This window comes from Sciurus vulgaris (assembly GCF_902686455.1).
Source record: "Sciurus vulgaris genome assembly, chromosome: 12".
In the NCBI taxonomy this organism is placed as follows: domain Eukaryota; kingdom Metazoa; phylum Chordata; class Mammalia; order Rodentia; family Sciuridae; genus Sciurus; species Sciurus vulgaris.
Window position 1 is genome coordinate 3,622,101 of NC_136473.1, and position 25,634 is coordinate 3,647,734.

The 25,634-nt window shown below is 48.4% G+C and overlaps 1 pseudogene across 1 annotated transcript; it reads right to left on the reverse strand.

Annotated features, from left to right (window-relative positions):
• Positions 1 to 227: 227 nt before the first annotated feature.
• Positions 228 to 2,394, reverse strand: LOC306641434 (serine--tRNA ligase, cytoplasmic-like; annotated as a pseudogene). Its single transcript has 2 exons — positions 2,058 to 2,394; positions 228 to 1,561 (listed from the first exon to the last, which is right to left on the reverse strand). The product of its transcript is annotated as a serine--tRNA ligase, cytoplasmic-like (transcript).
• Between the last annotated feature and the right edge of the window lie 23,240 nt (positions 2,395 to 25,634).

Here is a 25,634-nt window from a genome sequence, read left to right on the forward strand (position 1 = left end):
TAAGGAATCCTTTGTTTCCCTCCGCAGCAAGGCTTTATTGCAGGGTTTTACAGTCAGCAGTGGTAGACCCCGTACCCAGGTGAGGGCCAGGGTACCTGTGCTCCACGTAGCCCACGGTTCACCTCGTAGCTGTGCAGTCAGATGGGACTGCGCCATGAGTGGATGCTTGGCCTCCCTGCCCCTGGGCAGGCTCTGCAATCCCAGGTGACAGAAATGAAACCCAGCAATCCAGGAGGAAAGATGTTCAGGCGTTGGTGACCTCCGGGTTCCGTAACTGTCTTTCCAGGGTGACAGCTCTTGCTGCCACTTCCTTTTTGCTGTCCTTGTGTTGCTTCTTCTGCTTCTTTGAAGGCTCCTGGTCAATGGGTGCAGGCTTCCCAAAGGGGATCAGTTCTTGGCCATCCTGGTGGCATGAACTCCTTCAGTTTCTCAGGCATGACGCTGCCCTGCTCCTCCTGGTAGTTCTCCAGGATGGCGGCGACGGCACAGGTGGTAGTGTGCATCAGTGTCGAGCCTATGAACAAACCTCGCCTTACTCATCATCTTCTTGGCCTGCCTATATCTGATTTGGAGCTGGCAAGCCTGATAAGCTATGCAATTAAAATGAGAGATTAGCCCTTTGAAGGCTCCTGAGCCTGGAAACCAGGCCTCCAGGTCAAGCATCTTATTGTCAGCATGGTTCCAAGACCCTGAGACAATATTCACACCGTGGTAAGGGATCCCTAGAGATTGTAGACCCCCTCTGCGGTGGCAATCATCTCTCCGAATGTCCCCCACGACTTGTCATGATGCAGTGGTGAGTACACAAGCTGTCCAGTCTTCTCATACTGATGGACTCAAAGAAACTGCAGGTGTCAGCACCATGGGAACCAATCTCCTGGAGAAAGCAGGTGGTCAGGCCAGCATGCTAGATGGCAGATCCTCCAGCCACCGCCACTCATCCTGGTGGAGAGAGCCAGGGGCAGCTCTGAGGTGGTGATCAGGCGTTTCTCACCACAGGACTTGTCACCAGACTGCTCCGTACCTTTCTGATCACCTTATAAAGTCCTCCGTCAGACTGGCTGAGCTGTGCCACCTCCTGCATGACTTCCTTGCTCACCAGAAAGGAGGTGTAAAAAGGAGCATAGCCCCGACGTCCCAGAGTACGGAGGGCATACTGGATGAGCGCCTGGTCCGGAAAACCAGCACCCTCGGGAAGTACCCTTGACCCCCAGTCGCCACAGAGTCACCTACTGCCACCCAGGTCCACGGGGACGGATTTCCTCCTGGCAGCACAATCACCCCAAAACCTCTCTACTTTGTTGTCTGCATCCTCATCACTACTGATGGGCGCAGAGGGGTGCACAGGCTCCCAATCTCTCTGGTGGCTTTGTCGATGAGGACGATGAGGAGTCAGACTTTTTGATTTGCGAGACTTTCAGGTTAGCTAAAGCATCTGCACTGAGTCCATCGAAATTCAACACGACCTCTGGACAGACTCACCGTCTCCGCTGTCCTTCCCCCCCCCGCCTTTTCTCTCAGATCATCTTGCTACATAAGTTCTTCAGCTTATTCAAGTTGTCTGCCCACCTTCACCAGCTAGTCTACCAGTCCTGGGTCCTTGAAGTGCTTCTCCTGCGTTAAGGACCCTTGATTCTTGAAATTACCATCTCTCCTCTGCACTGAGCCTCACCTCCCAGAATCCTTTCTTATTGTAAAAAGGAGGGACCCATCTTTCTGGTTCCTTAAAGGGAAACACAGAATTACCATATATGCCAGTAATTAACACTTCTGGGTATAGAACCCAGAGAGTTGAAGCAGGGTCTCCAACAGCTACTTGTATGCTAATGTTCCTAGCAGCACCATTCACAATGGTTGAAAGGTGGAGGCATCCTAGTGTCCACTGACGTATGAATAGGTAAACAAAATGTGATATACCACAAAATGGAATATTCGCTTTAATAGGAAAGAAATTCTGGCATGTGCTACAACCGGGTTGCATTTTGAAGATATTAGACCAAGTGAAGTAAGCCAGTCACAAAAGTCAAATACTGTATGATCCCACTTATGGGAGATACCCGGGGCAGTCAATTCACAGACGGGAAGTAGAACGGTCATGGCCAGGGGTGGAGCAGGGGGAACCAAGGGTTGTAGTTTGCTGGCAACAGACTCCAGCGTCAGATGGTGGTGATAGTTCCACAATACTGTGAATGTTTTTAATACGTGGGTTTTACAAAAGGAGCGTGTGCGGGGAGGGGGTCTGACTGCTTGGTATTGAACGTCCAAGGATGAAAGCTGGCCCCAGCCACGGTCCCAGCTGTGTTCCAGATAGTAAGAGCAGTGGACTTTCAGGTCAGCCCTGTGGTGCATGTGCTCCCAGACAGAGCTGGACACAGAGCTTCCTGACCCGCACATCCCTGTCCTCTGACCCGTGCTTGGAGCCCTCCATACAGCCCCTTCCACTGGATCCTCCCTGAACTGTGCACCGCCCACCTGTCCAAGAGCTGCTGGCTCCAAAGTTCTCTGAGCCTAAGGCCATATGCAGACCTTGGCCTGTGGCAGTCTGCCACAGCCAAAGGTAGGAAGCAGGAGTTCCTGGGCTCAGCTAGTTTGTGTAGGGAGGATCATATTCACACCATTTGACATGTCCTAAGAGCTGGAATTCCCACTGGAAGCCCAGAAAGCTCTCTGTTTACTCAGCACTCAAGTTGTGTTCCCAGACCTCAGCCCCACCCTGTGGGACCAGCTCAGAGACAGAGGACAGTCCAAGAACTCCACGGCCAAAGTGCTTCTCAATGTCCAAAGGTCACGAGAAGGGCAAAAACTCTAAGACCACATTCACCTGTTTACTTAAAGGTTTGTTTTCCCCCAAGGTGTCCTTCGTTTTTTTATTTTTTTAAAAAAATATATTTTTAAAAGTATATTTAAAAATATATTTTATTTAAAATTCTTTATTTTGTTCATTTATTTTTATGTGGTGCTGAGAATCGAACCCAGTGCCTCACACATTCTAGGAAAGTGTTCTACCACTGAGCCACAAACCCTAGCCCCCACAAGGTGTCTTTTAAAGGTCACTGTAAGGATAAAGATACAGAGGCTCTCAGAGAGGAGACGTGGAAGCCCCTTAGGGAAGGAAGACCTGGGACCTGGACAAAGTCTGACCTGTTACCGCGCCTGGCCCAGTACCCAGGGCCTGGTAAGAACAGGAAGTGTCTGCCCAAAGTCTCTGGGAAAATAAACAGGCCTATCTGTTGATGTTTGATGGGCAAATACTGTTCTTGTGAAGAGCAAAACAGACTCTCCACTTGAGGCATTCCTGAAAGGTGAGGGGCAGAAGCAGAGCCCGACCTCCCCAGGGACATGTTCTCAGTGCAGTGACAGATTCACAGGTCAGAGTGACATGCTCCCAGCTGCCAGGCTTGAGCTGCTGGCCCCCTGCTCCCTGCTGGGAAGCAAAGGGCACAGAGCGGTGGAGCCTGGGGTGGCGTCCCAGGTGTATCGGAGCACAAGTGGCCAGCGTGACCTGCAGCTGCGAGGACCATGCAGGCATGGCAAGCCTGTGCCCAGGCAATCCACTGCGCGCCGATCTGTCACCCTGCAGCAGCCGGGCCTGGGCCGGGACCCACGCCTGCTGCAGAAGCGGCTCCAGGCAGCGCTGCCGCCCACCCCACGACCCTGACCTCCGGCTTCTGACCTGCCCGGAGAAAATGCAAGTGGGCAGCGCCGAACAGCGTCGGTACTCCAGGGTGACCAACAGCGTTGGTTCATTTCCAAACCCTCTTTAGCATGAGTTTGGACCCACAGCAGTGACCAGGGTGTGTATAAACCCCTAGACTAGCATTTTCTGAGGGTGGAAAGTTCCCTGTTCTCAATTGTGGTTCAAAAGTTATGCTCCCGTTTTTCAATAAGTTTTATCCTTATGCTCATGTCTTGGTCAGGCTGGTCTGTGGATTTTGTCCTTCGAATTCATGAGACAAAAAACAGGCACTTCCTGGCTGCTAAGACCCATGGGACCTAGCTTCATCTCATGAACCACTGTGAATTTTTATCATTAAAGTTAACAGAAAAGGACTGGCCTTGGAGGAGAGCCGGCATGGGAAGGGGAGTTGGGACCAAGTTCCGGACCCTGCACTTGGGCTCTCATCCTCTCTTGACTCTCATATGTATGACAAGGATACTAGTGTGAGTGCTTCAAGAAGTAATTGAGGTGGTCTGTTTTCTCTACCAACTTACTTACTTTCTTTTGAAATTTCTGAGAAGTGTCCTGGATTGTGAAATTCATTTCATAATGCAGACACCTAGACTCTGTTTCAAAGAAGGCTCATTCTGTATCTTTTAGTGAAATATCATGGCTCTGTGACACAGACAGCTGTCATGCAGTTTTATTTTCTGAGAAAAAAAAAAATAGATCCAGAGAAAACCTTTGCCAGTTTTAAGAAGTCAGGATCACCAGTTTATGACGCTGGAGAAGAAAGTGGACCTACACAAAGATGAGGTCCACGTACATACACATGTGTAACATGGTGGAGTAATGAAGGCGTCATGATTAACAGTGTTAAGGGAGAAATGTGGATGTCACAGATTAATAGCAGAAGAAATTCTGCAGTGTTAATATTAAGCCAGTTGAATATTTATAGGGCATGCCTTTTCAATTAGAAGGGTTTCTACGTTCTGGTCCTGAATGGTTTTTGGAAAAGGAGTTTGAACACTCTTTCTGGGTAACTTCTATCAATGTCTAAAGACCCTCATAGTGAGAAGATTGTTCCATCATTTAATGCTCTGCTACCCTTGCTCCTCCTGATCCCACCGGGTGGGGCAGGAATGAGGACAGTATAATGCTCAGGGTTAGAGGGCTCTGTAAAGTGACCAGAATGCTAAGGATCATCGCAGATTAGATGTGGTGCCATATTTATCAAAGATAAGGTATAAACATTCTTAGAAAAATTGATCAATTCACTACAATTAAATGCAGCCACTTTAAAAAATCATGCAAATGTAGTCTTTAGTGACAGAAGTAAGAAAACACAGTAGGTTCTAGATGATTCTACAAAGGGGGCTTCTAGGAGCCTGGTAACATTCCAGTTCTTGATCATGTGTTATTTCCTGGGTGTGTTCAATTTGTGATCACTCATCAAGTCATTAACAGATGTGTGCCCATTTTGTATGTATGTTATACTCCAATAAAAAGATCACGTTTTGAATTTAACAAATTAGCTTCTGTAGATTAAAAAAAAAATAGCAGCAACAACCAAAAGTCCAGATGTGCCATTTTTCATAGATAACTACTCATGATTCTTCTAGAATTTTTTCTATATGTATAAACACTTTATGGAAATTATAGTGCAGAATCATTCCACATGGACAGGTATCATCTCTGAATTAACTGCTGAGGGCTGTAGTCTATTCTACCAATGCCCTATTTCACTTTTACAAATGCCAGTATCAAGACCTGTTCAAACATCTTTGCTTGGTAGATGATTTATTTCTCATAATTCCTAAAACTAGAACTGGGGACTCTGGGAGGCGATGATCTTTAAGGCATTGGGTTTTCCCTTAGGAAGACTACCAATCTGCATCCCCATCTGCAGTGAGTGAGAATTCCCACCCTCCAAAGACGAAAGACTGTTATCTTACTTTTTAATCTTTGCCATCTGAGCAAGGAGCTTCGGAAGTAGCTATAGAGGTTTAAGTTCCCACTGAGGAAAGAAGCATGGGTCCTCCACCTCTGATGCTTTGTTTCCTCTGCTGTAAAATGGAGTAAATGTTAATATTTCCTAAGGTTAAACAGCATACCACTACCCCGGCCAACCCTGGCTCTTCCCACTTCTTCCCCAACTCCTTCCCAGTCTTGTCCTGCCCGGACCCCGGCAGCCTCTGGGCAGCACACCACGTGGTTCCCCTTGGCAAACCCTCCCTGACTGTGGAACTTGGAACAGAATCTAAGCCTCTCCCTCAACCCTAAGCCTGCCCCTCTGGGTTGACCTGCCTTCCCGAGGATGCTGTAGGCCTTGCTGACCTTCACTTGTTTTTTTAAAAATATGTGATTTTTATTTTTTATGGTACGTAGTACTTACACAGCATCAGGGCTTTCTTTGAGGCGTATTCACACACCACACACGCATACAACATAAACCCACCGATTTTACTCCCCTACCTCCCCTCCCCTCCTCTTCCCCTACATTATATTCTCCCTTCTACATTGAAGGTGTCTTTTTCTTCATCTAACTTCCACCTATGAGAGAAAACTTGAGATACCTGTCTGAGTCTGACTTACTTAATATGAAGATCTCTAGTTCCAACTATTTTCCTGCAAATGACATAGTTTCTTTCCTCTTTATGGCTGAATAAAATGCCATTGTGTATAAATGACACATTTTCTTTATTCATTCATCTGTTGATGAGCACCAAAGCTGATTCCATAACTTGCCTACTGTGAACCATGCCCTGATAAATGTATATATGCAGTTATCTCCAAAGTACACTAATTCTCTTGGATAAATACTGAGGAGTGGTATAGCTGGATCGTATGGTGGTTCCATTCCTAGTCTTTTGAGAAGCCTCCATGCTGATTTCCATAGTGGTTGTATTAATTTACATTCCCATCAAGAGTATGAGTTCCTTCCCTGCCTACAGTCTCACTAGCATTTATTGGTTTTGTTGCTTTTGGTTTTGTTTTTTCAGTACCAGGATGGAACCCAGGGGCACTTAACCACCAAGCCACATCCCTGGCCCTTTTTATTTTTTAGTTTGAGACAGGGTCTTTCTAAGTTGCTTAGGGCCTCACTAAGTTGCTGAGGCTGGCTTCCAACTCATGATCTTCCTGCCTCAGCCTCCTGAGTTGTTGGGATTACAGATGTGCGCCACCATGCCCAGGTTGTTAATTGTATTCTTGATGCTTTCTGTTCTGATTGGGATGAGGCAGAATCCCACTAAGTTTCAATTCACATTTCCCCGATGGCTAAAGATGTTGAACGTTTTTTCATATAATTATTTGCTATTTGTACTTCGTCTTTTCATTTCATTTGCCCATTTATGGAAAGGGCTGAGGTTTTTGGGGGGTTAAGGGGTGTGTGTGTGTGTGTGTGTGTGTGTGTGTGTGTGTGTGTGGTTTTTTGGTGTTAAGTTGTGTGTGTGTGTGTTCTTTATAATCTGGGTATTAATCTTCTGTTGGAAGAATAACTGGCAAAGGTTTCCTCTCCACTCTGTAGGTTCTCTCTTCACCCTGTTCATTGTCTCCTTCGCTGAGCCCCGAGCCCTAGGGTCCTATTCAGGAAGCCGTTGCCTGTGCTTGTATCTTAAAGTGTTTCCCCTAGTTTTTGTTCTAGTGGTTTCAAAGTTTCGGGTCTTATACTTGGATCTTTTTGCCCTTTTGAACTGGTTTTTGTGCAGGGTGAGAGAGAGGGATCTCATTTCATCCTTCTACATTTGGATACCCAGTTTTCCCAGCATCATTTGCTAAAGAGACGGCCTTTCTCTAATGTATGTTTTCAGCACCTTTGCTCAGAATCAGGTGCCTGTAGCTGTGTGTGTGTCTCTGTCTTCTATTCCGTGGCCTATGTCTAGTTCTATGCCCTTACCACACTGGCTTTGTTGCTAAGCCTCTGAAATTGGGTTTCATGTTGACTACAGCTCCAGGTGGAGGCTGAAGTGGGCTCCTCAGCTTCTGGAAGGGCTGGTCCCTCTGTGCTGTGTCCTGGGCTGCTCCTCCTCCCTCACCTTCCTGTCCTGCTCAACTTAGCTCAAAACCACATCCTCAGAGAGAACTTCCCTCCCTGCCTGCTGTTTTGTCTCCCTGCATCCTGCTGGTTGCATCTCGGTTCTTATTGCCACATGTCAGGAGAGAGTTCTGTGCTCGCTTTCTTGTTTTCTGTCCCCCCACCAGCTGGTAAGCCCAGAGAGAGCTGAGAGGAGGCCTTTGTTGCTCACCGCCACGCCCTCCCGCACCTGGCCCTGTACCTGCCTCATGAGCAGATGCTCAGGCGGGTTTGTTGAGTGAGCAAATAGCCATCTCATTTTCTCTCTGGTTTGGACACGTGTAAACCCATGGCCCAGTGATGAGGTGCTGGGGCTGTGGAATCCTGTGGCCTGTCCTTCTGACTCCGGGCTCCCCTGGCCATTTCCGCTCTCTTCCTGTCCCCCACTCCTGAGCCCCGTGGGCTGCTTCACCTTCTGAGCTCTGGAGTGAAATGCCTGCTGCCTTGGATGTTCTTTAGTGTCTAAAGTGCCTGCTCCACCTCATCTAGTTTCTCCAGGTGGCACGCTGTCTATTCATTCTGTTTCATTTATTAAGTGCCTAAGACACGCCAGGCACCATATCAGTCACGCAGGAAAGAAACGCAAATAAGAGCAGCACTTCCTGCCTTCAAGGGGCTCACGGTCTAGGGAGGGAGGCACATAATTGTAATATTGTGTAGCAAGTGGAATGGCCTGCGACACAGAAGGCAAGACAACCACTGGGGAAGGATGTGGAACCCAGTTTGAGAAAGAGGAGGATCAGGGAAAGCTTTCTGGAGGAGATGTCCTCCATCTGAGTTAGCCAGATAAGGAGGAAAGGCATTACAAGCAGAGGGGACGGTCTCTGTCCAGACACGTAATCAAAATGCAACATTTCATGGGCAGGGGGTCAGTCAGCATTTTAGTGTTGCTAAAAAATAAAGTGCAAGTCAGAAAGTGCTGAAAAATAAGTCAGAGAGAGGGGCTGGGCCTGACCAGGGAAGGTACCCAAGAGATGGTCAGAAGCTTGATGTCACTGCAAGTTTAAACAGGGAGGTGCAGGAGGTCAGACGGAAACCCAGGTCCCTGCTAGTAGACAGGGATGGTGAGAGGCAGGTTTAGGACGCTTGAAGAGGTGAAACTGGTAGGACCTGGTTACTGATTGAGCATGGGGCAGGTTGGAGAGGGAGAGAATGGCTTGGAGACACATCCTGGCAGGATCCAGTCCACAGAGGGTGTCCGAGCCAGCAGGCTGGGTGAGGTTGGCAGGGTGAGGTGATTCTAGGCTTGGGGCTTGTTGAATGTGACCTGCTTGTGGGAGCCCAGGAGAAGCAGGCCTTGGGATTAGGACTGGAACTCTACGTTCGGGAATCATTGGCCTAGCAGCAGTAGTTGAAACCATGCAAGAGTAGGTTCCTGCCGGGAGAATATATGGAGTGCGATGAGCTGGGCCAGGGGTGGGGTCCTCTGCTGGAGTGTGAGAGAGAGAGTGACCTTCTGGTTACCTGTTCCTGTTGTTCCCGTTGCCCTGGGACCTCCCTCAGCTTGGTGGCCGATCTGAGCCAACAATCAATGAAAGCTCTCATCCACTGAGCACTCACTGTGTGCTAAGTGCAGTCGAAGCTGCTTGCCTGTGTGGGATCCTTTGGTCTTCACGAGAGCCCCAGGAGGAAGTCCTCCATGTCTTTGAGATAGTGGCTTGAGGCACTGGTGAGTAACTACCCAAGGCCATGAGCAAGCGGAGGGAGCCGTGGGGGTGGGGAGCTGCTTGTCCTTCATGAGTCAGTTGCTAAGCGCTTCCTTTAACTATCCTGTCTGTCTCTTGAGACCAAAAGGCAGCCACAGTACTGTTCATTAACTTCGCTGGATCTGACAAATTATTAAACAAAGAAATAACTTCTTAACCAAGTCTAGATTTCTAGCTTTATTGTGAGTTGATTTTGGTTTCCCTCTTAAGGACTCAAAGCTGGATGCCTACTGCCGAGGATGGCGGGGTGTTATCCCTCCAACGTGCACGTAAGGCCTATAAGTGTGCTTTCTTTTAGGACGTGTGTGCTAGTGAGAAGAGGAGCAAATTGTGGGAATAACAAGGATGCTCTCACATGTGCACAGATGCCTTAAGAGAACTGCATACTGATTTCATGATTTCTGAGTTTGAATAGTATATTACAACACACTTCATATAAAAGAATGTTATTATGTAACTTTATATGTAGCTTCAAATGCAGCTTTGGGGGTGGATCCAAGACTTTCTTTATTGGCTATGTATTTTACATTCTGTACGTTTTGGATGATGTTACATTTTCTAAAGTTATGCCCAAAGTCAGATAAAGATGGAATGTGGCAAAGCTTTCAAACAATGCTAATGTTAGTATGCAATGCTAATGTTTTATTGTAGTGTTAATAGATGGATGGAATATTCCAGAATTATTGTATGAATGAATGTATAACCAGGTATCCTGTTTGAAAATAGAAATTACAACTTCATTTACAAACACAGGTGACTGTGCACAGGACACAGTGTGCCTTTCCAGGGCTCATCCCCAGTGACCAGGGAGGCCTCCCACAAGTCTGCACCTCTTAAAGGTTCCACCACTTCCTAATATCATGAAGCTAGGGAGTGGGCCTTTGCCACAGGGGCTTTTGTGGGACATTTTAGATCCAAATTACAGCAATACCATTGCCTCCTAATTCGATACCTGGCCCTGACCTGACCCTAGAAATCTAGTTCCATTGTCAAAATGTGGTCCCCAATCCTCAGCATCAGCATCACCTAGGATGCTGTCAAAGATGCAAATCCTCAGGACCCAGCCCAGCCCCAGCATTTCCCCAGGGCCCAGCACAAAGCCAGGTGTCTGTCTTCACAGCTCCACTGGAAACCTGATGGGCACTTGAGTTGGCTTCTGCTGGCTTCATGCTCCCTGTCCTGCCCTCACACCCACACTTTGGCCACATCCCCACCTTCAAAGACGTCACCCCATGCCACGTGTCAAGGTGGGGCTTGTGGAGATGTGTGCCTACAGATGACAGCAAGGGGCCTGGTTGTGGCAGCTACACCTCCCGCCACTGAGCTCACTTGGACTCTGGGAGGCGGCCTCTCCTAATGCGGCCCTGTGGACTCAGCCCGGCACTCAGCACTCTCACGCAGGCTCAGCCCTGTGCAGCAGGGGTGGGGTGCCCTGTGGAATCAGCCTGAAGTAGCCTCCAGCAGGGATCCTGTCCACACTCCAACTGTGGCTCAGCGTGGTCTGACCCCTCTGAAATTCATGTTCAGATTTAGTGCCCATCGTGAGGTCCTAAGAGGGTGGAAACAATCCAACTATGGTGTCCAGAGATGGGACAATTGGGAGGCGATTAGGGTTAGATGAGGTCAGGGGTAGGGGCCCAATATTGATGGCTTTCAAAGGAGAAAGGGGAGGTGGAGAGATCCCAGGCTGCGCGCGCGCGCCTGCGCGCACACGCCTGCGCGCGCACACACACACACACACACACACACACTTTATCTAAGACCATCCCACCTTGGGACTCTGCAAGCAAGAAGGCCATCCACAGATGCAACCCTCAGCATTGGACCAGCACTACGAGCCAAAATAAACCTCTTTTCTTTTTAACTTACCCAGTCTGTGGCATTTTGTTATTAGCAACAGAAAATGGCTTAAGACATATAGCAGTCAGGTTCTGACTGTGAATTAGTCAGTACATGCTAGTACTTGGCAAGAAAGGGAAGGTTACTAGTGCAAGTCCCACTGTGTGTATCAGAGTCCCCACCACGGAAGGGTTTGAATCTTAATTCAAATTGTAGGGTGACGGATTCACTTTAAACAGCATGCACCATTCAAGTTCTGATATGAAATCAAAGCTTGCTCAGGCCTTGGCTTTGCCTTTGGTCTAATAATAGTCTTAAAGGTATGTCTGCAGCAGCTTTTAAAATTTAACTCTTCTCCTTTAATGACAGGAACACAGAGTCTTTGAATTTCTTGGCATCTGTGAGATGAGTCATGCATTTTATAGTCATGCATTTTATAGAAATTGCAAGGTGGGTGAGTTGCATGAGGCCAGACGGCAAGTTCAGGAATACCACGAATCCAGCACCTCAAGGCTGCCAGAACCTTCTGGCCTGCTGCCGTCCCTCCTCCCTCCGCCGTACCAGGTGTAAACATTAGTAGCAGGGAGCCTGATGACCCATCGAGAGGAAATGTGACCAAGCCAGGAGCTGGGTCCTACCTGTAAAGGTGAGGCAGACTCGGGCTGCATCTCTGTTCTGTCCACACGGGAAAAGAAATAAAGTAATGGATTTTGTTTTCTTCTCACCTACTCCTGTCCCTCCTGCTTCCAAGAGGCATCCAGCCCCTTTTCTTCAGCAAATATGTTGTGAGTTCTGGGCAAAACAGTGTTATCATAGAAACAGAAAAGGTGAGCCACAACATTAGCTTAGACCAACGGCAGGATTTTTGCTTCTATTGGAAGACGTGCATTCTCACAGTTTTCCATTAAGGAATGAAGACACTTAACTTCATGGATAGCTCCCACTTTCTTGGGCTCCCACTTTCTTGGGTGTTAGCAACAGGATCTACCATCTCTTGAATTCCTATTCCAGCCAGGTACCACTATTTTATATGGTTTCGTTTAATCTTTATAATGGCAGATATTAATTAAGCAACTACAAGTGCCAGATTCTGGGTTGGGGTCAGGAGATACAAAAATAAACAGGGCACAGTCCCTGCCCCCCAGAGTTTTACAGTCTAGTGTGCAAGAGAAAATTGTGATCAAGTAACTATAAGGCAGGCAGAAGGGGTCACACAGGGGTGAGCCCAGGTGGCTGCTGGAGCAAGTGAGGCGGAAGCTCCAAGCTAGTTTTGGGGTCTCCACGAAGTCATAAGAAATGACGTCTAAACACTGTTACAAGGAAACTTTTATCCCAAGAATTACCTCTGAGCCGCATAGAGCTCATGAAGGACGAAATAATAGCCAAAGGGACTTTGCTGGTGTGATTAAGTTAAAAATCTTGAGATGGGGAGATTATCCTGTGTTGTCTGGGCAGGCCTAATGTCATCTATTGTGACCCCTGTAAGGGGATTAAGAAGGTCAGGGTCAGTGTGAGAGAGGTGATGACAACAGCCAGAGGCTGGAGAGGCGAGAGGAGGGGCATGCGCCAAGGAGAGTGGGTGGCGGAAAGTAGGGAGATTCTGCTGGAAAGCCCCTAACGGGACCTGCCCTGCCCACACCTGGTGTGGCCCTAGAGATAAGCTGTGTCCTCCTTCCAGAACGGTATGAGAGTGAGTCTGTGGTAAGCTGCGAGGTCTGCGACAGGAAACTAAGTCTAAGCAATAACGTACCCAATGCCACAGTGAAGGAGCCTGGGTTAGAACCAGGAGTGAACTGGCCCAAAGCCCAAGGGGCCTTTCTCCAGAGCTCACCTCCTTCTGGAGAGACTCCTTGGGCATCTGCTCAGAGCTTTTTAAAAGCTCGTCCATCCATCTCCCTTCCGTGATGCCTAATGCACAAATATATGCTTTTGGGGACAGTAAGTGGCATTAGATGCTGGAATGCTGATGGAGGACGAACATCCCAGGGTGTATGGATCGATTGCTTTCTGAATACTGTAGTGGAAAGAGAGCTGGGCTGTAAGCTGAGACACCTGGATCCTGCTCCCGGGACTTAGGACTGGTCCTTTCCAGATCCGAGGTCTGAGAAAATGTGCATGCGTTTGCCAGCAAGCACAAGAGGGCTGGAGCTATGCGTCTTGCTGTTCCTTCAGTTATGGTGTTCTCCCGTCCCTGCAGACTGCCCTGGGCCCTGCCCCTCCTCCAGCACAGACACTTTGAGACCATTTGAGGCTCGAGCAGGAACTCAAAGCAGCTTGGATGCCAGTTCATCAATTATTGAATCGAGGAAAAGGAAAGGAACCTCTCCTCTTCTGAAGGGACCAGTGTGAGGAGAGAGGGCCTTAAATTCCCCAAGGCTCAGAACCTCTGCACCTCAGACCAAAAGATCACCTCACCATTGGCCAAGCTGGAGAGAACCATCTGCTTCCAAATTCTGCCCTTGCATGCGAAGTCTTATTTGAACGGTGCTGGATGAAAAAGAGTTCTAGCTTGTTCTGAGAATGGCTACCTCCAGTCATCTGGTGCTAAAGCTGAAAAGAGAGCTTACTATCAGATCTGGATCATCGGCAAGTGATCCAGGGGCCCCAGAGCCAAGGCTGTTGCTGATCATGTGTCCAAACGGAACCCCACTGAGGTCTGGCGATGCTGATGGTGCCTGTGGGGTTCGAGCAGCCTTCAGGAGCATACTTGGCCTGTCACTTTGCATCTTTGTGGCCCGGCAACCGCGGCACCAGCCTCCCTCCAGCCCTCTCTGCTGGTCCTCGGAGTCATCATATAAATGCTGCTGCTGCTGCTCAGCTTGCTTCCTGGGCATTTCCTTCTGCACCAGATTCCCAGGAGCACTCAGAACACTGATGATCAGCCCAACCAACACACAAGCCTGAATAATAGGCAATCTCACGGCCTTAAAGGACTTTCCCTCTCCACCTCCTCTGCAGCGCAGAACCTCACCTCTCTTCCGGGACTTTTCTGCCTCCTAGGATTCTTCTCTCCACCTGCTGCCCTCCATGGCTGTCCCCGCTTGGTCTCCACTCAGCCTTTCCCTTCCCTCTCGGCCTCCCTCTCGGCCTCCCATTTCTGAACTCGGTTGCCGGCTCTTCCCTGCCTCTACACGTCACCTCCCTGGACAACCTTGTCTGAGCTCAGAGCTGCCACCAACATCCTGTGTGGACCCCTCTGATATCCGCAGAGAGCTCTGAACCCTCTCTCCAACCTCTCTGTCCCACACACTGAGGGCGCCCGGTCACAGAGCATGGGCTGAATTCCATCTCTGCCATTCAGAGCAGCTGGGTTAGTGTGAAAAAGTGACTTGAGCTCTGGTCACTTATCTATAAAAGGGCAGAGGGTAGAACCTCCCTGGCAGTGTTGTCATTGCATTCGAGAAGTAAATTTTGTAAAGCGATTGATTACTATGGAGTAATTACTCTTGATTACTAAGGAATAATGACTCGATAAATGTTACCTCTAATTTTACTTGAATAATTAAGCTTTAGAACTTGGATTCTCTGCAAGCATATCCAACACACACTTCTCCTCCCTCACCACAGCAAGGCGCTTCCCGTGATCCCTCTAATGACCCCTATTTCTGTTGGTGGTGTCGCCCGCCTTCCCATTTGCCAGACCTGGGAGTCTGAAATCTACTCGGAGCCTCTTTCCCCCCTACGCCTGCTGGATTGCCAAGCCCTGCCTCTCAGTTCAAATCTGGCCCCTCCTCTCCACGGACCCCCACAGCCTAGTCCATTGATTATTGCCATGGTTTTCTAACCAGTCTCTGTTACATTCAAGGTTTTCTTTCTGCCAATCCATCTTCCACCCACCAGAAACATTCATCCTGGGACAGAGCTGTAAATGGACACTCCCTCGTCCTACGCAAATGTCCACTACCCTCCCTGGTGTTGGACAGAAGCCAGTTTCTCAATGTAGCATTTAAATTCCTTCACAGTATGTTTGAGGCTCGGCTCAGCATGTGCTGGGGGGCAGGGGGAGTTCTGCCCTCTGCATGGCTTCAGTAGGTGCCAGCTTGGAGCCGGAGAAACTATGAGTCACTTGGTTATTTTCAGTACACAGCAGAGAGTATTAAAACAAAACAGTTAACTATATTCTAAATAGCAAAAAATATCAAAAATCATAGGAGCATGAAGAACATTCAACCATAAATATTTGTCAAGTGTCTGTGATGTGCCAGACAACGTGGTGGGGTTCTGGGACTACAGCAGTGAAGACAGAGCGCGCTTGCTCTCGAGGACAGGCAGCTGGGGGGAGGCAGGTAACTATAGGGGCCATGATGGGCCTGGTACTGTGGAGCCCTTGTGCAGGAAAAGCAGGAAGTGATGTCATAGTTGAGAGGAAGCATGAAGGCCAGGGTAGAGAGACAAGGGGAGGTGAGGCCGGCACCGAGACATGGGCTTGGCCTATTAGGACTCTTAGCTGAGACGTGGCCTGGGAGCAGAGGCACTGACAGGTGTAGAGCCCGCAGTGTCCTGCTGTCCAGAAGCCATACCTGCTATTTTACCTGCCAATTTCACAATAATAATCTTCATAATAAAAGCTGAGACCCAAGAGGCAGGCAGGGGACAGATTACAAAGACTCTCTTAACCCCGAGGCTGGAGTTCAGCCTGAGGTGGGGAGAGGCATCCTCAGAGTTTTAAGTCTGGATTGAGCTCATCAGATCTTCTTTCTTCCCAGAAGCTGAGAAAAAGCTCAGGACTTCTGGTTGGGAAGAGGTCACCCGCACCCCTTGACTAGGACTCGGAGCAATTTCATTTAGTGGCGAGATACTTCATTGTCCTTGGCTCTCTGTCTCTGGCCCTTGCGGTTTAGAGGAACAAGGGAAGTCATCAACTAATTTGTGTGCTGTATCTGAATTAATGTCCCTCAGGATCATGATCACAGGATGCCAGAGTCGGAAATGACCTCTGCTCCGTGTCTGCTTTAAAAGAAAAGTGCTGGTGTGCTGATGGGGGGGGGGGGGGGTCCTCGCCTTTTTCTGTTTGCTGTCTTAATCTGGCACTGTCCACCCTCCATGGCCTCTGAGTAACTGAGAAATAACAGAGACAGAGCAGTGAGGGCCTAATACAAGCTGCTTTTAAAGTGTGTTTCCCCCAGGATCGGGCTCAGAGCTGCTGATTCCTCCCAGGAGCTTACCTGCAACCCTGGACTTGACCAGCAGGTGACCTTCCTGGGGTGGGGCAGGGATACCCCCGCCATCTTTTGAGCCCAGTGGCAGGGATCTAGCCTCAGCAGATGTCCAGGTCAAGTACAAACCCCAGTGCCCAAAGCAAAAAAATCTGATAATACGTGAGCAGAAATCCGCTATTTCCGCCCACAGTAGCTTTACTGCTCAAGTCCTGGGGGAGCAGCCTGTGCGCTAGAGCATAAACCCCAACAAAGCCTAGTTCAAGTGTACTGTTGGCTTGCCTCTCCCTGATTTCTCTCTTAAAGGAAGCAAAGGACCCAAGGCTGAACTGGCAAGACTGGTAATAACCAGGGTGAGGCTTGGAGCCTGGAGAGCACAGGAGGCCTGGGCTGCCCCTGCCAGCACCTCACTGGGGGAAGGGGCAGGTCTGGAGAGATTCTCCTGGGTCTACAGTAGGTTCCCTGAAGACAGAGGACGGGGCTGGAGGCTCAGGTACCAAGCAGGAGGGGAATGCAGGCCTCCTGTTACAGCCGCTGCCCCTTTTAGTCCAGTTTTGAAAGAGCGATACAGTCTCCCCTCCAGGTCCAGACCCAAAGGCTGACTTACTTGAATCCAGTCCTAGCAGTAGGTATCATTAGGGAGAAACCTGTCTTGATGGCTTAGTCATTGCAGTGGCTGGTGCTGCCTAATGGGCCAGCCTGGAAGTGGGCCTTAGTCCTGGATGAAGTCCACATAGACGTGATTATTCCCTGAGATGAGGATGAAGTGGTCCCTCCCCCAGTCCTTGAGTCTTTCCAAGGTCCCTGGAAGTTTTAGACCACCACTACCCTACAACTGGTGCTACCAATCCCAGGGATGTTTCCAGGTTTTGAGTTAACACCATAGAGTGTGTCTGCATTTCAGAAATCCGCTGCCTTTTTATTTCATTTGTATAATAGTGAAATTTCATGGGCTAGCCATATTGTATAGAGCGTTCTCTTGTGAGAGCCTGAATTCATATTGCAACCACTACTTAGCTGTGGGCCTTTGGGCAAGTTACTTACCCTCTCTGTGCATCTGGCTCCTCATGTCTAAAGTAGGGATGATAATACCTATCTTACAGACCTAATATGAAGCCTATAAGGAATACTTCATGCAAGGTGCCTAGCACAGTAAATACATTTCACGTGACTTGTTTTCTCATTTATAGATTTCGTTGCTCTATTGGGATAAAGTCAGGGAAAAGAAGTCAACAGGAACAAGTGACACTATAAGCGTTAGCCTTGTTGTTACCAGTCCATCCACGATTTCAGTCTTGTTACTTGTCACAAAACAGATGGTGTTGGTTCTGAGGTCACCTAATTTTACCTCTTCTGGGGGAGATTTGTGCTTCTAGGATAGACCTGCTCTTGCCTTTTGTCCTCTTTAATTCGGGCTCGCTACCGTCAACTGAAATCAGTCTGTCCACATTCACAAGACAACACAGGCCAAGATAGGAGCTCAGCAAACCCTGGCCGCCCCGTGCTGGCTGCGAACCCCAAGGCCTCTTCAAGTTCGCCCATCAGTCTGTAGATTTTTCTCTCTGTGGGGTCTGTTCTTCTATAAGAAGATGTGACACTTCTTCCTTTCATTGTTTAACCTCTTCCCATTAGCCCTAAATACTTAGGCTTCCCTCCTTCACTAAAGGACACGTTGGCTGTGAGATTTGTACACAAACCACAGGATGCAGAGGGAAAGCCGATAATCCCAGGGAAACCACATTCCAGTGACTCCAGCATCGTCCACGACAGCTGCAGATTACCGTGGGCCAGTTAGTCACTCCCTATGCGTTCAGCACATGGAAGGTGTCAGGCAAGATGCTGGCCGCTGTCCAGGTATGGGAGGACAGAGACCTGGGCTTGAGGACCTAAGACGGTACAAGGTTGGACCTTCTAGGAAACTGAGGCAGCACGAAGGGCTCCCTTCAAACCCGACTTGGCAATCAAGTCAGAAGGATTTCAGACATGTCACTCAGAGTAACAGGCATCAGTTTGTAAGAAGGACAAGGAAGTAGGGGCTGGGGAGATAGCTCAGCTGGTAAAATGCTTACCTCGCAAGCACGAGGTCCTGAGTTCGATCCCCAGTACCGCACCAAAAAAAAAAAAAAAAAAAAGAAGAAGAAGAAGAAGGACTAGGAAAGGGGACTCTCAAGGGAGAGGACAATGGGCCTCTCCTACACTCCAGTTTCACTGGGGGTTCCAGGGGAGTTTCCAGAGAGTCCTGTCCAGGCCTACCTATTGGCTTTTGACTGACAACAGGCTGACATTAGACTTTCAAGTCTCCACTCTGGGTCACTTTGGCCCATGCTGACTGGTTCTAACTGAAACCTCTTTTAATCATGTTTATGCTCGGGGGAGTTAGCCTCATCTCCCTGAGTTCTGGGGTCTGATCGGTGTGAGGGGCACAGGAGTCTGCCCTTCAGGGTAGCTTCAGAATCATTTCAGACTTGCATTTCTCCTGCAGATAGAAGGTTGTTTGCTGAGGAAGGCAACATATTCTGTTCACTTAAACCAGCCAGGGCTGCAGGTAAATTGCTTTTTAAAACAAAAAGCATGTGGGGGTCAGCACAATAGACCCAGTTTTTAGACTTATTCCCTTAACTTCATATTCCCACCACTCATGTCCGTCTGTCCCCATCAAAGGGAGACAGGAACTACACTTGGTGAGGTGGTGCCAGCACCCCACCAGCAAGCAGTCCAAGCCCAGAGAAAGGACATGTGTGTGCTCCCATCCCATACCCAGGTGTAAAAATGTGCCTGCTGGGTATATTTCCTGTTTTAATGTTTGTTTGCCTTCTTTTCCTTAATTAAGCTTCTGGAAGCTTCTCTCACATCCACATCAGCCTCTCTCCTGATCTCTCAGAGCCCCAGGGCTCTGCCCATGCTGTGCCCCATGACCCGTTCTTCCTTTAGCTCTCTGTGGACCATGAGCTACGGGGGGCCTGGGAAACACAGTTATTCAAGCAGAGCTTAATCCCTGTCCACTGCTGTTCTCTGGTGTGCTATGTTCAAATTCAGGCTTCGGCTGCGTCAGCAGCAGACTTTAAAGCAGCATCCATGAAAAAGACATTTTTCTGAAATGCATTTTTAGAATGTACACCAAACGCTTTACACAAATGATCTCTTTTAATTCTCACAACAAATCTATGAGATAGAGATTATGCTCATTCCAGAGAAGCCAGCGGCTGGGAGAGGCGCAGGAGCTTGACCTAAGTCATTCGGCTGCTAAGTGAAGGCTCCAGATTAGGAGCCCGAGTTTGCAGTGGACCATGTTGCTCTCCTGTGAAATTTCACTGGGATACAGAGGGAAGTTTAAAAGGGAGATGGCTTATTGATTGGCAAAGACTGGAAAGGCCCATGACGTCCAGAGTGAGGAGGGCTGGGGGAAACTGTACTCCGTGGAGGAAAGACAGTAACATCCATCCCCCTTCCTAACAGGAGTCAGAATTGGTTCCCCTATCCCAGATCCGGAGAGGAATTTGAATATTTCAAACCGATGCTGTTCAAAATGTAGTCATGATCCACTGTCGAGACACGAAGTCCACTCAGTAGGTCTCTGTCAGTGTTTTTCTAAAAAAGTGAAATAAGATCTAAGAGAAAATAGAGTGTAGAACTTTCCAATGGAGTGGGAAAAAATGGCTTTGTTATCTAAGCTCAGCTGTGCTGGGATTTTTGTTCCTTTGCAGCTGAGCGCATCCTGGCTGATTCACGAGAAGTGTGAACTGGGTGATATTTCTGGAGAGCAATCCGAGTTCATGTTTCATAAATTGAACCAAACGTACTTGGAAATGAAATGCCACTTCCAGGCATGTGTCTCAGCAAGAGATGACTGGGTGGACGGTCTACAAAGACATTCATGGAATCAATAGTTCAATAGCAAAAATTTAGGATCAACCTAAATAACTACCAATAAGGATTAGTAAACCGTGTCTTGTTTTACATTGCATATACGGAATGCTGCCCACCCAGTAAAATGAGATCTAGAAAGTAGTGAATTGTTTGCCAAGTTTCAGTGCAAAAGGCTCAAATAGGAAATGAGTCATGCAGCTGAGTTAAAATGGAAGGCTAAGATGCCTATGATTTTTGCAGCCACTAACATATAATTGAGAGAAGCAGGGATCATCACTAGATGATTAGACCATGCAGGGAAAGGTCATAGGAGCAGGATGTTCACAAGGTTTCAGGATTCCCTAGGGTGGGGAGGGGCCTTTAGGAGGAATCCAGCAGATGCCACGTTAACACAGAGATCATGCTTTGCATCCCAAATAGTGGGATGAACACACAATAAGCCTCCTCATGCAAAGGGTCCACCTCACTGTTTTAGTTGGCTTTTCCACTGCAGTGACTAAAAGACCCGACAAGAACAACTTTAGAGGAGGAAAAGTTTATTTGAGGGTTCATGGTTTCAGAGTTCTCAGTCCATTGACAGCCAGCTTTGTTCCTCAGGTCTCCATGTGAGGCAGAACAACAGGGCTGAAGAGAGTGACATAGGGACACAGCTCATATGACAATCAGGAAGCAGAAAGAGGGACTCTATTCACCAGATACAAACGCACACCCCAAAGCCCACCTCCTCCAACCACACCCCACCTGCCTTCAGTTACCACTTAGTTAATCTCATCAGGCGATTAATTCACTGATTGAGTTAAGACTCACAACCTGATCACTTCTCCTCTGGACTTCTTGCATTGTGTCACACTTGAGCTTTGGGGGACCCCTCATAACCAAACCATAACAATCACTTAGATTGTGTTATTGTCAGAGATTTAACCAGGATATAGTAAAAAAGAAATACAAATCCAGATTGTGGGGCACTCTACAAGATAATTGACTTGGATCTTTTAAAAATGTCAGTATCACAAAAGACACACACATATACAAAGGCAGGAGAGAATATTCTAGAACAGTACTGTCCAATAGAAATATAATGTGAGAAATTTAAAAAAAAAAAAATCACAAAGCTTTGCCAGGTGAAATTAATTTTAATAATGCATCGTTAGCCCAATATATTCAATATATTATCTCTTCAATGTGAAGCTAATATAAAGAATTCATGTAAATGAGATCATGTACATTCTTTTGCATTTTTTTCTCCGTCTTTACTGCAATCAATTTGAACTGGCCACATTTCACGTGCTCAGTAGCCGAGTGTGGATGGGGGCTTTGGAGTGAGGCCACACAGTTCCATATTGAAGAGGACTACAGAGACTTGACAACCAAAGAAAACGTGGGATCCCATGTTGGAATAAGTAGCTGTCAGGAGGCTGTGGGGTACATGGGGATCTGAACACAGGTTCTCCTGTAGAAATTGTGGCACCAGCGTTAGGGTCCTTGGTAACACTTAGGGATCAAACGCTTGTGTCCCAGCTATGCCGCATGCCTCCCTGGGTGGCATTTGGAGGTGAGGCCCTTGGGAGGAAGAGGTCCCGAGGAGGTCATAAGGGTGGTCCTGACTGTGTTCTTGCAAGAGGAAAAGCCCCTCTCACCCGCCCTCTCCCCCATGTGAGGACACAGCAGGACGGGCCACCTGCACCTACACACCAGGAAGAGGTCTCACCAAGAACAAGCTCACCTAGCACCTGGATGTTGGACTTCCAGATCTGTTACGACCCCCAGTCCACAGCGATTCCTTGTAGCACGCCGCGCAGGCTACAGGAATAACAGTGCAGGACTTAGCTGGCAGGAGGGTCGCCATGACTCTTGGGCCATTCTCCACTCACGGAAGCACTCAGAGGGACAGTCGCGATGTCTGCGACTGACTTTCAAATGGCTCCGTAAAGAGATAAGAGGTAGATAAAGAGAAACATACAGAGAGACGGAGCTCACGAAGCCGACGTTCATAATCGCTGAATCTCGGGGAAGGATGTTGAGATGGTTTACATAATTGAATAATATTTCCTACTTTTTCCAGGGTGGAAATTTTTAAAATAAAAACTTGAGGGAAGAAAATAGACTGAATTTGTTGGAGAGGGAAAAAAAGATTCCAATGATGACAAAGATATTTTATATTACTTTATGGTTTATGGTATTTTCACATATATATATTTGATCCTTTCAAAAATTCATGGGAGTGAAAATATACTATGTTTTATTCTTAGTTTATTGTCAGCAAAAACACCTCTTCAGTGCTTACCTGTGGGCCAGGCACGGTACATAAATCATCTCTTAATTTTCACAGGAACCGTGGAAGGCGATCACCTCTCCCAACCACAGAGTCTCTGGAGGGTGGGGACAGCCAACTCCTGAAGGCAGCAGGTGGCAGAGCCAGGACTTGACCGCAACTCTGTCTGACTCTGAGGCCTGAGCGCCTTCCTCTATTGGCACCCTGTCTGTGGTTCTTGTTTTGCACATGGAAGCCCAGAGATGTTAATTAACTTGTACAGTCACACAGCTGCTCGGGTGGCAAAGCCGGCTCAAGCCAGGACTCTGGGCCCCTCTCTCGCAGCCCCTTCCTCATAACATACTGAGAAACAGGTTCTGGGCTAACCTAGTGGCTCTTATGAAAAACAGCCTTGGCTCTCAGTACAGAAAATCAGTCGCATTTTTGGAGAGGAGCCAAGGAAAGGCCCAAGCGCAGAGCAGGCCTCCCCGGGGGGTACTCTGCAAAATAAAATCACAGCTGCATTGACCAAGTCACCTGATGCTCTGACGAAGAGGCATGAGCTGGACACCACATGATGGGGGCTGGCAGCTCCAACTCAGAAGCCGTCGTGGGCACGGATTGCAACAGAACAGCCATTCCCGGCAGCCAGGGAGCACCTCAGCCTGCACTTAAATAAATAAATAAATACTATTAGGTCTTATTTAATTTTAAATAAAATTTAAGCTTTTTATTGAAAATTAAAATGTCTGTTTAATTTTAACGATTGGATGGGGACCACATGCTTTGCTGAAAGTCTTAGGCTGCAGGACAATGAGGTTCTTTGTCAAATAGTACAAGAAGAGAACAGCAACAGGAACAGGAATTCAAGGGGATTGTGAGTGTTGTCTGGGCACAGCTTGGTGCAGTGGGGACTTCTGACGCGGGCTCGATAGATAGAGTCCCTTCAAGGACTCCCCTCCATCCCAGGAGATGACAACAGGTAAAACGGAGAAGGTGACCTACTGAATGTCCATCCTGAAACATGAACCACTTGAGCTGCCTGAGAGAGAAGACCAGCTGCCCAGAAGAGGGGTCCCAGAGCCAGGTAGTAACCAGCCACACCCAGGGTCTGCCAGGGCCAGTGCACAGCACTGAGGCATCAGCAGGACTCCAGGAGCATCCACACGTGACCACGAGGCTGTCACTCTGACCACGGCAAGCCTCTGCTCAGGATACCCACTGCCTTCGTTACAGTAATTCCCCTCTGAGAGTCTTCAGCGACTGATCATCTGGATCCTGAGTCTAGGAACGGTCAGCATTAGTGCCACATGCTCATGAGCAGGTCAGAGATTTAACCAGAGATTAGAGGAGCCCTTTTGCTGAAGAGTGAGGATGTGGCTGCTGGCTGGAGTTAAAAATAGACACCAAACCACAAGCAGGTGGTCCCAGAGGTGAGAGTCTGGGCAAGTGGCCTAGAGCAGTCATGGAGCTCAGTCATGGACCCAGCCTGTGTGGGTCTGACCTGAGACATTCCCTGCACAGGTCTATTCGCATCCTGATCCGGTTTCACTAGGTGGTCAGCTCTACCTGAGCTCTTTATCTAGACTTGTCCAGAAGGGACCCGAGAGGAACACAGCACCCTTCTGTAGCAAAGAACATTGCAAAACCCTTCCAAATGCATTCTCTGGAGTGGGGGGCCAACCAGTCCCTGTAATTCCCCTCCATGGTGTGTGTGTGTGTGTGTGTGTGTGTGTGTGTGTTTACCCTGCTAAGCCCTAAGAAAAGCTCAATTTGTATATTTAAGAGCTTATAAAAAGAGAGTCCATCCACGTGGGGATGTGAGGCTCAAACTCAGAGCAGAGAGAGCTGGAGGCGCCTGAGCGACAGGGAGGTGCTGGAGGGCCCTGCACACTCAGCACGTGGACGCTGGGACCATGTCCTGTGACTTGCCTTATCAGAGACGGGCTGAAAAGGAAATGATGGGGCTTCCACCCCTCGGAGGAGGTCAGCGCTCATGTAATCAGACTAACACCCTATTCCATTTTGGTGATGCAAAGGCCACATCTCCTTCAGACCCAGGAGATCCACAGGTCAGCACAGCACGTGGCTCCCTCCCTGCCTTTCCCATACTGCCTCTCTCCCTCCACCAGATGCTCCCTTATCTGTGTTCCCCATTCTTATTGACACGGAATTCACGACATAGAGCTAGCCATTTTAAAGTACACACTTGGGGGCACTTAAAACATTCAGAGATTGTGCACCACTCTCTCGTCTCTCATTTCACAGCGTCACCACCCAGAAGGGGCCTGGTGCCATTGGGCAGTGACTCCCATTCCCTCTCCCCAGCCGTGGGACACAAGCACACAAGCACGTGGACGACTTGTGGTTCTTGTGTCTTTCACTCTTGCAAAATTTCCGAGGTCCATCCAGATGGAAGCGTGCATTGGCCCTTTGCTTCTTTTTATGGCAGGCTGGGCTGACAGTACGTCCTGTAGATAGGCCACATTTGCCCGTTTGCCCATCCATGGGCAGTGGCTTGTCTCCACCTTTGACCATTGTGCATAGTGCCATAAACACTGTGCACCAGCATCTGTGTAGACATACATTTCCTTTCTCTTACTGTGTACCCGGGAGTAGAAGTGCTGAGTTCTGTGCTAATTCTGCCTTTGACATTTTGAGGAGGTGTACACTGTTTTCCATATCAGATGTGCCATTTTGCATTCACACCAGTAATGTACCAGGGTTAGTTTCTTTTTCATCCAATGAAGCAAAACAAAATCTAACAAAACAATCTGTTCATACCAAAATGCTAAGTTGGCCAAGGGCATTTACATAGCCAAACTTGGTTTCGTGGCCATCATTCACAATGTGGCCATGTTAAAAGAGGAGCCACACCAAACAGGCCAGCTAGCCTGCAAACTTGCCTTGGAGGGCAGGGGCAAGATCATGCCTCCCAGCTGCACAGAAGGTGCTCCCTGGGCATCTGTCTCCTCCATGTCTTAATCTGGTGAGTCAGCAAGTCCTTGCACTGGACATTCACCATGTGCAGAGGCTCCAGCTCTCCAGCTAGAGGGAAGATGCAGAAAAAGATGTCAAGGTA